The following is a 15,254-nucleotide window of genomic DNA, read 5'->3' as shown; positions in this document are numbered from 1 at the left end:
ATCCGCAGGGGGGAGAAATCCCTGCGTTTGGAACTTCGCCAATCGACTATGGAACACGGAGCACCTCTCCCACTCGCCTTTCTTCGGATCTTTTAAGGATATGGCAATAACATGGTATATGCTATGCGATGATATTGGATCTTGGAACTACAACCGATTGAAATTGGAATTTCATCAAAAGTTTTATCCTACACATCTGGTTCATCGTGATCGGATTATATATATAATTTTTGTCCATGTGAAGGAGAAAGTATCACTCAAGATTGGGGGAGGCTTAATTCAATGTTATACTAACGCCCCAATCATGAGCTCTCAACAGAAATTATTATTCAGAATTTTTATGCTCGGCTTTCTTGTAATGATCAATCCATGCTCCACACCTCTTGTATTGGTTCTTTTATGAAGAGGACTATTGAATTCAACTGGGATTTATTGTAAACAATTAAACGCAACTCTGAAGATTGAGAACTCAATGAAGTTAATGAATCAGGTATAAACCTTAAGTTTGATTGTGTTAAATCCTTTATGGATATCGATGCTTTTCGTGATTTTAGCACTAGATATGGACTTGACTCTGAGATAGTAGCTTCTCTGGGTGAATTATTTGCTACTCATGTTGTTCTCCCCAAGGAGAAGTGGTTTAAATATCATCCTCCCATTCAAGTTAAAGTAGTTGAACCTATTAAAGTTGAAGAAGAAACTATTACTTATAATGTTGATCCTATTGTCCCTACTGCTTATATTGAGAAACGACCTTTTCCTATTAGAATAAAGGATCACGCTAAAGCTTCAACCGTGGTTCGTAAGAGTTTTACTAGAACACCCCACACCCCCCTGAATAAATTAAATTTGAACCTAGTATTGCTATGGTTAAAGATCTCTTGGTCGATTATATTGATGGGCATGTTATTTATTTCTGTGATGAAGCTGCTAGAATTGCTAGACCCAATAATAAAGATAAACATAGACATATTGTTGGCATGCCTGTTGTTTCTGTTAAAATAGGAGATCATTGTTATCCTGGCTTGTGTGATGTGGGTGCTAGTGTGAGTGCAATTGCCTTTACTTTATATCAACAAATTATGAATGGTATTGCACCTCCTGAGATAGAAGATATTGATGTTACTATTAAGCTTGCCAATAGAGATACTATATCACCAATTGGGATTGTTAGAGATGTTGAAGTCTTGTGTGGGAAAATAAAATACCCTACTGATTTTCTTGGTCTTGGTTCCCCACAAGATGATTTTTGTCCCATTATATTTTGTAGATCTTTCTTGAACACTTTTAATGCTAAGATAGATTGCGAGAAAGAAACTATTAGTGTAAGTTTTGGGGATGTGTCTCATGAGTTTCTCCAAATTTCGTAGACAACCACATGACACAGAATTGCCTACTAAAGATGAAATTATTAGTCTTGCTTCTATTACTGTGCCTCCTACTGATCCTTTAGAACAATATTTGCTAGACCAGGAAAATGATATGTTCATGAATGAAAGAAGAGAATAAGATGAAATATTCTTTAACCAAATGCCTGTTTTGAAAGACAACTTGTCTGTTGAGATTCTTGGGGATCCTTCTCCACCCAAGGGTGATCCGGTGCTTGAGCTTAAACAATTACCTGATACTCTGAAATATGCTTATCTTGATGAAACTAAGATATATCATGTTATTATTAGTGTTAACCTTTCAGAGCATGAGGAAAAGAAATTATTGAAAACTCTGAGGAAGCACCATGCTGCTACTAGATATACTCTTGATGATCTTAAGGGCATTGGTCCCACTCTATGTCAACATAAAATTAATATGGAGCATGATGCTAAACCAATTGTCGATCATCAATGACAGTTAAATCCCAAGATGAAACAAGTGGTAAGAAATGAACTATTAAAGCTTTTGGAAGCAGGTATAGTTTATCCTATTGCTGATAGTAGATGGGTAAGTCCAGTTCATTGTGTCAGTAAGAAGGGAGGTATTACTGTTGTTCCTAATGATAAGAATGAATTGATCCCACAAAGAATTGTTACAGGTTATAGGATGGTAATTGATCTTCGCAAATTAAACAAAGCTACTAGGAAAGATCATTACCCTCTACCTTCCATTGATCAAATGCTAGAAAGACTATCCAAACATAGACACTTTTGCTTTCTAGTTGGTTATTCTGGTTTTTCTCAAATACCCATGTCAAAAGAAGTTCAAGAAAAGACTACCTTTACCTGTCCTTTCGATACTTCTGCTTATAGATGTATGCCTTTTGGTTTATGCAATGCACCTGCCACCTTTCAAATATGTGTGACTGCTATATTCTCTGATTTTTGTGAAAATATTGTTGAGGTTTTCATGGATGATTTCTCTGTTTACGGAACTGCTTTTGATGATTGCTTAAGCAACCTTGATTGAGTTTTACAGATATGTGAAGAAACTACCCTTATCCTGAAATGGGAGAAGTGTCACTTTATGGTTAATGAAGGTATTGTTTTGGGGCATAAAATTTCGGAAGGAGGTATTGAAGTTGATAAAGCTAAAGTTGATGCTATTAAAAAAATGTTGTGTCCTAAAGATATTAAAGATATAAGAAGTTTCCTTGGTCATGCCGGTTTCTATAGGAGATTTATTAAAGACTTCTCTAAAATTTCTAGGCCTCTTACTAATCTTTTGCAAAAGGATGTTCCATTTATTTTTGATGATGATTGTGTAGAAGCCTTTGAAATCCTTAAGAAAGCCTTGATTTCTGCACCTATTGTTCAACCACCTGATTGGAACCTACCCTTTGAAATTATGTGTGATGCTAGGGATTATGCTGTTGGTGTTGTTCTAGGACAAAGAGTTGATAAGAAATTAAATGTTATTCATATGCTAGTAAAACTCTAGATAGTGCCCAAAGAAATTATGCTACTACTAAAAAAGAAGTTTTAGCAGTTGTATTTGCTTGTGATAAGTTCGGACCTTATATTGTTCATTCCAAAGTAACTATTAAGTATCTTATGGAAAAGAAAGATGCTAAACCTAGACTTGTTTCATGGGTTCTCTTATTACAAGAATTTGATTTGCATATTATTGACAGAAAGAGATTTGAGAACCCCGTAGCAGACAACTTGTCTAGGTTAGAGAATATTCTTGATGACCCACTACCTATTGATGATAGCTTTCCTAATGAACAATTAGCTGTCATAAATGCTTATCGTAGTGCTCCATGGTATGCTGATTATACTAATTTCATTGTTGCTAAATTTATACCACCTAGTTTCACATACCAGCAAAAGAAAAAGTTTTTCCTATGATTTAAGACATTACTTTTGGGATGACCCACACCATTATAAAGGAGTAGATGGTGTTATTAGACATTGTGTACCTGAGCATGAACGGGAACAGATCCTACACAAGTGTTACTCTGAAGCCCATGGAGGACACCACGCTGGAGATAGAACTTCACACAAGGTATTACAATCTGGTTTTTATTGGCCTACTCTCTTCAAGGATACTCGTAAGCTTGTCTTGTCTTGTGATGAATGTCAAAGAATTGGTAATATTAGTAGACATCAGGAAATGCCTATGAATTATTCACTTATCATTAAACCATTTGATGTTTGGGGCTCTGATTATATGGGACCCTTTCCTTCCTCTATCGCGTATATACATATTTTAGTTGCTGTTGATTACGTTACTAAGTGGGTAGAAGCTATTCCAACTAGTAGTGTTGATCATAACACTTCTATTAAAATGCTTAAAGAAGTTATTTTTCTGAGGTTTGGAGTCCCTAGATATTTGATGACTGATGGTGGTTCACACTTTATTCATGGTATGTGACGCCCGGACAATTAGGCTACAGTAATCCTACATTAATGATGCCACGTCACCTCGGTTATTGTTGCTAATCTCAAGTTAGTTCGAAACTATTTCAAATTCAAATTCAGAATCAGTCAAACCTCAAAAGTTTTCAAACTTTAAAACTAAAATGTTCGGGTTGTGCCAGATAATGCGTAGGTAATTGTGATGAAGAACCCCCCTTTTTATAAAATGTTTAAATACTATAAGGTGAGTAAAATAGTAACAAAAAAATATTAAATGCTTTTGTAATTAATAAAATACTAAACTAAATTGTTTTGGGGTAAAACCTTTTGTGGCAGTGTGTTTTGTGGTATTACTAATTTTGGGATCATTTTAATATTAAGTGAAACCTAAACTAAAAAGAAAGTAAAATAAAAACAGAAAAGAAAAAAATAATAAAAAGGAAAAACAGAAAGAATGAGTAAAAAAAGAAAAGAAAGAAAGAACAACAAAACAAAAACAAACCCCCTCGTCCCAACTGGGCCACGACCCAGCTAGCCGGCCCACCCGGCCTACCTTAACCCCACTCCCCGAAAACTCTAGCGCCGCACACCCCCACTCGTCCCCACGAACCCCTCTCATTCTCTCCCCCCCAATCTGGATCGGGGGGAAACGTCCTCGATGCCCGGTGCTCGCCGCCACCCGGAGCTCCTCCGCCATCACCAACGCCGCTCGACGCCGCCCTCCCCACCAGAACTCCTCTCGCTCCCCTCGCCGTCCTCTGCCTCCGCCGACCTCACGCCGTCCTTTCTCTCTACAACCGCCCGACCGCGCCCGATGCCACGCCATCGTGAACCCCATGGCCACCAGCCTCCCTCAGAAGGCCGACGCTTCAAGGGGCTGCCCCATGACCTCCTCGATCTCCATGTCGTCACCATCGAGTAGGAGCTTCACCAAGTCGCGACCGTTATCTCTTCTTCAACCTCGGCCTTCACTTCGATCCCCATCGAGCCCTCTGCCATCCCTACAACTCCACTGTGAGCCGCCGTCCGTTTCCCCCTGCTCGTTTTGGTTGTCCCTGGCATTGTTTGCCGCGAGGCCGAGCTCAGTCCGCCGCTTGCTGTCGGTGTTCCCGGCCTCCCTGTCGACTGTCACGACCATCGTCTGACGCGGCACCTCCCACGTGGTCGGACGCGCCCAACCACGTGCCCGTTCATGGCCGGAGGGGCCATTCCGGTGAGGTCCCGCGTGGCGCCGCCATGTTCTGCCTCACCGGTGTGGCCGACCATTCGAATCATCCCATGGGCCACCGACATGTGGACCCTGCGGGATTACCCGCTAAGCTGGACCGTAATCCACCATCCATGTGTAAATGAAAAACGGGATCCACAGCTAATTAATCATGGGCATAACTAGCGGGCTAATTAAACTAATCCCGAGGGCCACTGATGGTGAGCCATGCAACTGTAGCGTTTAGGTTTAACTCTAAGAAAATGTGTTAGCAAATTGACCCACTGAGCACTAGGCCCCGCCCTGTCTAATTAAGTTAATTAGTTTAAATAAACTTTGTTAATATTGCAACTGTCTATGACATGTGGCCCCACCTTGACCAGTTTGACCAGTCAAAGCGCTGGCTGTGTATCCCCTAGCCAATGACAGATGGCCCCCACCTGCACTATTCACTGTTAACCTGGTCCGCTTTGACTGCTGAGTCAGGAGTTTACTGGACCCACCAGTCAGTCTTTGACTGGGTGTAAAGACTGGGTGTAATAATGGGTGCCCTTAACGAAATACCTATTTAATAACTTGAATTTAATTAAATACAATAATGTGAGAAATTGATTAAAACTTTGAAAATTAATATGAAATAATCCATAACTCTGATGAAAATACTTTATACATGAAAGTTGCTCAGAACGACGAGACGAATTCGGATACGTAGCTTGTTCGTCCGCCACACATCCCTAGCATAGCGAACATGCAACTTTCCTCCTCCGGTTCATCTGTCCGAAAACGCGAAACACCAGGGATACTTTTCCGAATGTTTCCCCCTTCGCCGGTATCACCTCCTTCTGCGTTAGGGCACACCTGGCACCGTTACCTTTCATGTCATGCATCGACTTTGCATCTATTTGCATTGTATTCATTTTTTGTTCCCCCTCTTCTCTCCAGTAGACTATGAGACTGCCGCCGCTGCTGGTGCCCCGATCGACTACGTGGTTGACAACCCCTCCTTGCCAAGAGAAACTAGGCAAGCCCCCCCCCCTTGATCAACCCAATGTCACCTATTCTTCGCTCTACTGCTTGCATTAGAGTAGTGTAGCATGCTACCGCATTCTGATAATCCTATTCCGATGCATAGCCTGTCTTTGCTACTACTGTTGTTACCTTTACCTGCAATCCTAAATGCTTAGTATAGGATGCTAGTATTCCATTAGTGGCCCTACATTCTTGTCCGTCTGCCATGCTATACTGCCGGGCTGTGATCACTTGGGAGGTGATCATGTGTATATACTTATATACATAACATGTGATACATGTGGTGACTAAAGTCAGGTCGGCTCGTGGAGTGATTCCGATGTGGTGGCTGAAGAGGCAGGTGGTTCCATGCAGGTAGTGGTGGGCCTGGGTTCCCGACGGCCCCGACTGTTACTTTGTGGCGGAGCGACAAGGCAGGCTATGACCACCTAGGTGAGAGGTGGGCCTGGCCCTGGTCGGCGTCCGTGGTTACATCAATTAACACGCTTAATGAGATCTTGGTATTTGATCTGAGTTTGGCCATTGTCCTATACGCACTAACCAACTATGCGGGAACAGTTATGGGCACTTGACATCATGGTATCAGCCGAAGCCTTCTTGACATCAGCGACTGAGCGGCGTGCGTCGGGTTGGACCACGTAACGCAACTTCCTTTGTAATGGAGGTTGCTAGGTCTGCTCAGCGGCTGCCCACGCAACGTGCAGGTGTGCAATGGGCGATGGGCCCAGTCTCCTGCACCATAGGATTTAGACCGGCGTGCTGACCTCTCTGTTGTGCCTAGGTAGGGTTGTGACGTGTTGATCTTCCGAGGCCGGGCGTGACCCAGGAAAGTGTGTCCGACCAGAGGGATCGAGCGTGTTGGGAAATGTGTTGCACCTCTGCAGGGAAGTTTATCTATTCGAATAGCCGTGTCCCTCGGTAAAAGGGCGACCCAGAGTTGTACCTTGACCTTATGACAATTAGAACCGGATACTTAATAAAACACACCCTTTCAAGTGCCAGATACAACCCGGGATCACTCTCTCACAGGGCGATGAGGGGAGGATCGTCGGATAGGATTATGCTATGCGATGGACTTGGTTAACTTACCATATACTCTCTTCTACTGCTTCAAGATGGAGGCTGCCAGAAGCGTAGTCTTCAGTAGGACTAGCTATCACCCTCTTAGTCTGGCATTCTGCAGTTCGATCCACAGATACTATCCATTTCATTGATGCCAATGCATATGTAGTGTAGATCCTTGCTTGTGAGTAATTTGGATGAGTACTCACGGTTGTTTTGCTACTTCTTTTTCCCCTTTTCTCGGTTATTGTGATCATATAATGGGGTCCAGGAGCCAGAGGATCCTGAGGATGATTCTACGTGGAGTTCGGCATCGAGGAGTAGTTAAGAGGTTCCAGGAAGGAGGCCTCGCCTTTTCGATCGTTGCTACTTTTATGCTAGCCTTCTTAAGGCAATCTTGTTTAGCTTATGTCTGTACTCACATATTATTGCTTCCTTTGACTCTTGTGTTTTCAAGCTTATGTATTCTAGCCCTCGAGGCCCCTGGCTTGTAATATAAATATTGTATTATTTTAATTTGTGTCTAGAGTTGTGTTGTGATATCTTCCCGTGAGTCCATGATCTTGATCGTACACATTTCTGTGTATGATTAGTGTACGGTCAAATCGGGGGTGTCACATGGTGCTTTTCATAAACTGCTTGCTAAATATGATGTCAACCATAGAATTGCATCTCCTTATCATCCTTATTCTAGTGGTCAAGTAGAATTGAGCCATAGAGAAATTAAATTGATCTTGCAGAAGACTGTTAATAGATCTAGGAAGAATTGGTCTAAGAAACTTGATGATGCATTATGGGCTTATAGAACTACTTATAATAACCCTATGGGTATGTCTCCATATAAAATGGTTTATGGATAAGTATGTCATTTACCCTCGAACTAGAACATAAAGCTTATTGGGCAATAAAAGATCTCAACTATGATTTCAAACTTGCCGGTGAAAAGAGGTTATTTGACATAATCTCACCTTATGAATGGAGAACCCAAGCATATGAAAATGGCAAATTGTTTAAAGAAAAAGTTAAAAGATGCATGACAAAAGGATACAAAAGCATGAATTTAATGTAGGTGATCATGTCTTGTTAGAGCATCTCTAGTGGAACGTGTAAATTTGGACGTGTATATCTCCATATACACGTCCATATACACCTTGCTAAATTATACACCTCCCAGTTTTTCAGTGGAACGTGTAAATTAGGACGTGTATATTCCAACGGCTATATTTTTCAAACGGCTATATTTCCAATGGCCATATTTCCGATCTATATAAACCACTCCTACCACCTCTTCCAGCACACTTCTCTCCTCACCTAGATTTTTCTATCGTTTCTCACGCAACACAATGAACACATCCACTTGGGACATGAGTTCTTCGTCATCTTCATCTGGCGATGATGAACTCATACTTGCAGCATTCGCCGAGCGCGAGGAGGAAGAGAGGAAGAACGCTCGACGCCATGGCGGTTCCAAGCATGGACGTCAGTCAATCGATCGAGGAAGAGATGCCGGATTTCTTCTTCTGTGGGACGACTACTTCAAAGAAGTTCCTCGCTTTCCCGAACATTTGTTTCAACAAAGGTTCGTAATTAGTACACTTCTCTGCTTTGGTCCTTTTTTCATTTCCCTGTCTCATTTAATTTTTATGCACAGATTTAGGATGTCGCGTACTTTGTTCAACCGCATAGCTGATGGTATACTTGAGCATGACTATGATGATTATTTTACGCAAAAAATAAGTGCTTCTGGAGCTCTTGGGTTACATCCTTTGCAAAAGATGACCGCGGCGATGCGGATACTAACATATGGAGTAGCAGCTGATTATGTTGATGAGTACATCCGGTCCGCTGAGTCTACTAATTTAGAGTCTTGCAAGAAATTTGTGATCAAAATTTGTGAAGTTTTTGGGGAAAAGTACCTGAGATCTCCAAATGAAGAAGACATTGCTAGGTTACTTGCAATAGGGGAGGAAAGAGGATTTCCCGGTATGTTAGGGAGCATAGATTGCATGCACTGGGGGTGGAAAAATTGCCCCAAAAAAGGGCATGGCATGTTTAAAGGCCATGTGAGCGAGCCCACTATGATCTTGGAAGCAGTTGCTTCACAAGATCTTTGGATTTGGCATGCTTATTTTGGTTTACCAGGGTCTCTGAATGATATAAATGTTCTTCAACATTCTCCTGTTTTTACAAAGCTAGCCGAAGGCCAAACTCCTCCAGTGAATTATAGCATCAATGGCCATCAGTACACAATGGGGTATTACCTTGCAGATGGTATCTATCCACGCTGGGCAACATTTGTGAAGAGCATACCAGCTCCAACTAGCAGAAAGCATAAAACTTTTGCCAAGAAGCAAGAGGGGGCTAGGAAAGATGTGGAACGAGCCTTTGGAGTTCTGCAATCCCGTTTTGCCATTGTTCGTGGACCTGCTAAAGGATGGAAACGTAAAGAAATCACTGATGTCATGAAAGCTTGTGTCATAATGCACAATATGATAGTTGAAGAGGAGCGACAAACTGGTCGGCAAAGCTGCACTTTTGAGGCAATGGGAGAAAGAGTCACAGTCTCTCGTACTCATGCGGAAGAACTGAGCTCTTTTATTCAGATGACTCATCGGATTAGAAATTTTGATGAACATGACCAGCTTAAACTTGATCTAATTGACCATGTGTGGCAAAAGTTTGGAAACGAGTAATCCATGTCTTTGTAATGCAGCTATCAATAAAAATATTTATGCAATGAGTGATGTAATCCATGTCCTCAACTAGCAGAAAGCTTTAAATAGTTCTTACAACTACAACATATAGCTCACATTACCCTAGGCCGCGAGCAAGGATCTCCTTCTGCTTAGCTTGGTAGAACTGCTTTTGAACATCAGTCATACCACTTGTGTCGATGAGCATGATCCTCTCATCTAATTCAAACTATCTCCGTGCATCCTCCCTCTCGTTTCGTGCATCCTCATTCTTTTTGAGTGCAATCTCCTCTTTTCGCAATTCCAATTGTTGTGCATAGCGAGCATTTCTTGCCGCCTCTTTGATCTCATCCTTCTCTAGCTTTGCTGCCCACACAGTTTCTAATGACAGCTTGCAAGCACTGTCATCAGCTTTACCTCTCTTGTCCCTCTTCACACCATCAGGTCTTTTCTCATGTTCAAGAGCATCAGTGTGTATCGAGGTAGCATCAGTACGTACCGAGGATGCATCAGCCGGATCATTGGTGGCTGTGCCCGGACTTGCATCAATGGTCTTCTTTTGTTTCTTAAGAGAAGTTTCAACTTCTCTTGTCTGCCACTTTGGATACTTCGAAAACTCTACATAGCAATGCATCAGTGTGAAAGGCTTCTTTTTTTTAAGATCCATTTCCTTGAACAAAATGTGTGCATCGTTTGTCTGCACATATAAATATGTTGTTAAAATAAGCACAACACATATAGAATATTGCACATCACATATAGAATTACAAGAAAGGCGCATACCTTTTCTTGTATAGTCCTTCCACTTTCTTGCCTATTTAAAATCTGCTGAAGGCAACCACAAAATTTAGAGGTCTCTCTGTTAATCATTGTGTAACGGCAATTGATTGCATTAGCATTACGCTCCGGCCATGATGATTCCTTGTGTGTGTTGTAGTACTCTGAAATTCTATCCCAATAAGCATCCCGGTTTTGATCTGTCCCAACAATATCCAAACTTGTATTTGCCCATGCTGCTATGAGAACCTTGTCCTCATCACTAGACCAATTATTGCCTTTGTTGGATTTTCCTTTCTCTGTTATTGCAGAACGATGCTGAGTTGATGGAGTTGCCTGCTCTTCAATTGGACTTTCTAGTTGTGTTTGCGTGTAACCAAAATCAAGGATGTCCAAGAAGCTTTGGTCAGTATCCATCTGCAAGCAACCAATGCACAGCTATTTTAGACCACAATCTGGCATCAAATTGATAAGCAAAAATTATTTTCTTCTCCTTCCAAAGAGCTATGCATCTCCCCTGCATCTCCTCCCGGCGCCACTCGTCCCTGCATCTCCCCACGGCGCCCCGCTCGTCCCTGCATCTCCCCCCTCCCCCCCACCGCCCCTGCATCTCCCCCCTCCCCCCCACCGCCCCTGCGTCGGCCCAGCCCCCCGTCCCTGCACAGCTCCGTCGCCCAGCCCCTCGTCCCCAGCCGCCGCCCCTGCATCTCCCCCTCCCCCCCACCGCTCCGCCGCCCAGCCCCCCGTCCCCAGCCGCCGCCCCTGCATCTCCCCCTCCCCCCTACCGCTCCGCCGCCCAGCCCCCCGTCCCCAGCCGCCGCCCCTGCATCTCCCCCCTCCCCCCCACCGCTCCGCCGCCCAGCCCCACTCATTGCCCAGCACCCCGTCCCCGCCCTCTATTCTCACCAGGGCGCGCGCCGGCACCGGCGCCGCCGCCAGATCGGGCTGCAGGGCGTGCTGCCGCCGCCCCTCTGCTCCCGCTCGCGAGAAAGGAAAAAATGGTTACCTTGGGCAGCGGCCGGTGAGGAGACGCGACGGCGACCTTGGGCGGCGGCCGGAGAGGGGCGACGGCGACCTTGGGGAGGAGGCCGGAGAGGAACGGGAGCGGAAGCGGGAGGCTTTTTTCGGTCGTGGGAGCGGGAGCGCGAGGCCATGAGCGTGGCTCGGTCGTCTTTAGTCCCACGCCAGGTACGCTCGTGGGAGCGACGTGTATAGGTGCACCACCTGATACACGATCCAGTGGGAAAGCTTTTTTGATTTTGATCGTGTATATTTAGCATCCACCTCCATATACACCATCCAATAGAGATGCTCTTATACAACTCTCATTTAAGAATTTTTGCAGGAAAGCTTCTCTTTAAATGGGAAGGTCCTTACATTATCGAGGAGGTTTGTCGTTCCAGTGTCGTCAAAATCAACAACACCAAAGGCACTAACCCGAAGGTGGTAAACGGGCGAAGAATCAAACATTATATCTCAGGTATTCCCATAAAATGTTGAGACCAATATTATTAATACCATAACACCGGAGGAGCACATAAGGGAAACCTACCAAAAAGTTTCAGAATCTGAAAAGGAATAGGTATGTGGTACGGTAAGTAAACCAACTCCAAAACTATTCTAATGGAAATTTTTCTCCGTTTTGGAATATATAAAAAAATTAGGAAAAATTAAAAGTAGTCCGAAGAGTGCACGAGGAGGCGACAAGCTTTGGGGGGCGCCTACCCCTTGGGCACGCCTCCCTAGTTTTTGGCCACCTCATGTTCCCTCCAAAATCCGTTTTCTTGCACAACACTTCTTTTGGTTGGTAAAAATACGTTACATAACCTCCCAAAGGTTTTGACCACCGTACCACGGCAATATCCCCTATTTTTGTTTTAAGCTATTTTCTGCTAGAGTTTTAAAGGTGAAAGGACATGCGGTGCCCCCATGTGTGGTTTTGGTAATTGATGACAATCTCTATGGACTAACGGTTGCCTTGAGTTATATTTGAAGCATTTGTCCATAGGATTGTCTTGAAGTCCATGTGTTGGTTTCACGGAGTTTATGAGATAGCCAAAGTGCTTTTCAAGGAATTATCCAAGGATTGGTCATGTGTGAGTCGATATGGCCAAAGTGCTTTTCAAGCAATTATCCAAAGATTGGTCATGTGTGAGTTGAGATTGCCAAAGTGCTTTTCAAGGAATTATCCAAAGATTGGTCATGTGTGAGTTGAGCTTATTGCAAGCATGTCTTGAAGAAGAAGATTGTGTGATCATTCATTTTTACCTTCAAGACATCATCCAAATGAAGAGAGTTGGAAAGATTCAATGTTGATCAAGACTAAGTCAAGAGTGAATCAAGTTGATCAACTCACAAAACGTAGAAGAAGTACCGAGAGGGATCAAGTGATCCCATGGTATGGTAAGCATTGTCCATTACGCTTTGTGTACTAACCCATGGTCTACGTGAGAGTTCTTTGTGGGGTTAGGTATGTTTCCATGGTCTTGCATCAAGAGGAAGATCGCATACAACCCATGGAGGATGCATCAAGTGGTGATCGCCATCAAGTTTGCAGTGTGCAAGTTTAAGTGGAGCAACTCGAAGAGTGGCTCACCCATAATGGAGTATGGGGGAGCAATCAAGCTTGAAGCTTGCCGTCCATTGTGGTGTCAATGGAATTTTGAAGATGTGCCAAAGAGTGGCTCACCCATAGTGGAGTATGGGGGAGCAATCAACTAGTCTTCATCGAGCCAACACAATCAAGAAAGATGGTCCAACTTGAGGAAGTCAAGATCGTCATCATCTAGCTCAAGTGGACTATGTGCAAGCCAAAGGTTTGCCCTTGATAGGTTTTCTATTTTACCGGTCTCATAGTGGTAGTTGGGAGACCGGGTTGTAGGATCGATTGCCGTACTATCAAGGGGGGCTCTCTAGGGAGTAGCTTGATCGTATCATTAGTCGAGAGCTCAAACCATTGCATCCTTGCATCATCTTTCTTGGTTCTTGTTTGGTTCCATTTGTGAGTCTTAGAGCTTATGGTCATCTTGATGACAAGCTTGAGTTCATCGAAAACGGAGTTCGCATGCATCTTCTATGATGTTTTCGGTGTTGGAGGTTTTACCAGTCTTATCCGAGGAAGGGTTCTCACCATTTTATTATGGTCCTTTTCTCATTTTCTTCTAATTGATATTTCTCTCAAGATTGTGTTAGCCCTTGTCATTAGCTTTCCAACAAACTTGGTTTCGTTGAATTCGGAGCTCGTATGCGAAAGTTGTGGCTGTTTTGATATTGCCTGTTTTACACAGAGAGGTTGTACCGCCCCATGGAGAGGTTGTACCGCTTGACCGGTACAACCGGTGTTTGGAGCGGTTGTACCGCTCCAGAATTGGTCTGGAGGTTGTACCGGTCATGTACCGCTCTACCACCGGACTGGTCTCTGTTGTGGTGCGGTTGTTGGGCGGTTGTGGGCCGGTTGTACCGCTTATTGCCTGTTACCGGTTGTACCGGTGCTCATAGAGGTTGTACCGCTCCTATGTTATTCTGTACATAACGGGCAGATTCGTGGGGACCTATTTAAGGGAGTCTTCTTCCCCAATGGTTCCCCATCTCTTGAGCTCGTTTTTCCCCCATTGTTGACCTTCTTTGAGCTTGCTAACTCTCAATCCCTCCATGGATTCTTGCTAGTTTTTGAGGGAAAAGAGAGAGGAGATCTAGATCCACATTTCCACCAATCACTTTCTCCTCTATGTGAGGGGAACCCCTTGGATCTAGATCTTGGAGTTCTTGGTATTCTCCTTCTTGTTCTTCCTCTCATTTTCCTCCCTAGCATTAGTTGCTCCGGTGGGATTTGAGAGAGAAGGACTTGGGCACTCCGTGTGCCCTTACCATTGCATTTGGTGCATCGGTTTGAGTTCTCCACGGTGATATGTGGAAGTGAAGTTTGAGAAGCTTATTACTCTTGGGTGTTTGGGCACCCTAGAGCTTGTTCCTCTTGGGTGCCTTGGCGCCCTAGACGGTTGGTGTTGTTTGGAGCTCAATCATTGTGGTGTAAAGCTCTGGGCAAGCGTCGGGGTCTCCAATTAGGTTGTGGAGATCGCCCCGAGCAATTTGACGGGTACCGGTGACCGCCCCCAAGGGTTGCCAAAGTGTACGGGTTCGGTGACCGCCCCCAAGGGTTGCCATTTGTACAGGTTCGGTGACCGCCCTCAAGGGTCCCTTAGTGGAATCACGGCATCTTGCATTGTGCGAGGGCGTGAGGAGATTACGGTGGCCCTAGTGGCTTCTTGGGGAGCATTGTGCCTCCACACCGCTCCAAACAGAGATTAGCATCCACAAGGGTGTGAACTTCGGGATACATCATCATCTCCGCGTGCCTCGGTTATCTCTTACCCGAGCTCTTTACTTATGCACTTTACTTTGTGATAGCCGTATTGTTTCTTGTCATATATCTTGCTATCACATAGTTGCTTATCTTGCTTAGCATAAGTTGTTGGTGCGCATAGGTGAGCCTAGTTGTTTTAGGTTTTGTGCTTGACAAATTAACCGCTAGGTTTTTTCCGCATTTGTTCAAGCCTAAATCGTAATTATTTTAAAACGCCTATTCACCCCCCTCTAGGCGACATCCACGATCTTTCAATTGGTATCAGAGCCTCGTCTCTCTTTATAGGGCTTAACCGCCTAGAGAGTAAGGATGTCGACTAGGGGTTTAGGATT

General features: G+C 43.9%; 1 pseudogene across 1 annotated transcript; it reads right to left on the bottom strand.

The window, feature by feature from the left end:
- Positions 1-9,899: 9,899 nt before the first annotated feature.
- Positions 9,900-11,069, bottom strand: LOC125524743 (uncharacterized; annotated as a pseudogene). The gene is made up of 2 exons (XR_015611483.1): positions 10,566-11,069; positions 9,900-10,479 (listed from the first exon to the last, which is right to left on the bottom strand). The product of XR_015611483.1 is annotated as an uncharacterized LOC125524743 (transcript).
- Between the last annotated feature and the right edge of the window lie 4,185 nt (positions 11,070-15,254).

The sequence above is a fragment of the Triticum urartu genome, chromosome 7A (genome assembly GCF_056163025.1).
Source record: "Triticum urartu cultivar PI428250 chromosome 7A, HENAU_Tu73, whole genome shotgun sequence".
Taxonomy (NCBI): domain Eukaryota; kingdom Viridiplantae; phylum Streptophyta; class Magnoliopsida; order Poales; family Poaceae; genus Triticum; species Triticum urartu.
Note: the sequence above shows the minus strand (reverse complement) of the source record. Positions and strands in the feature narration are given on the sequence as shown.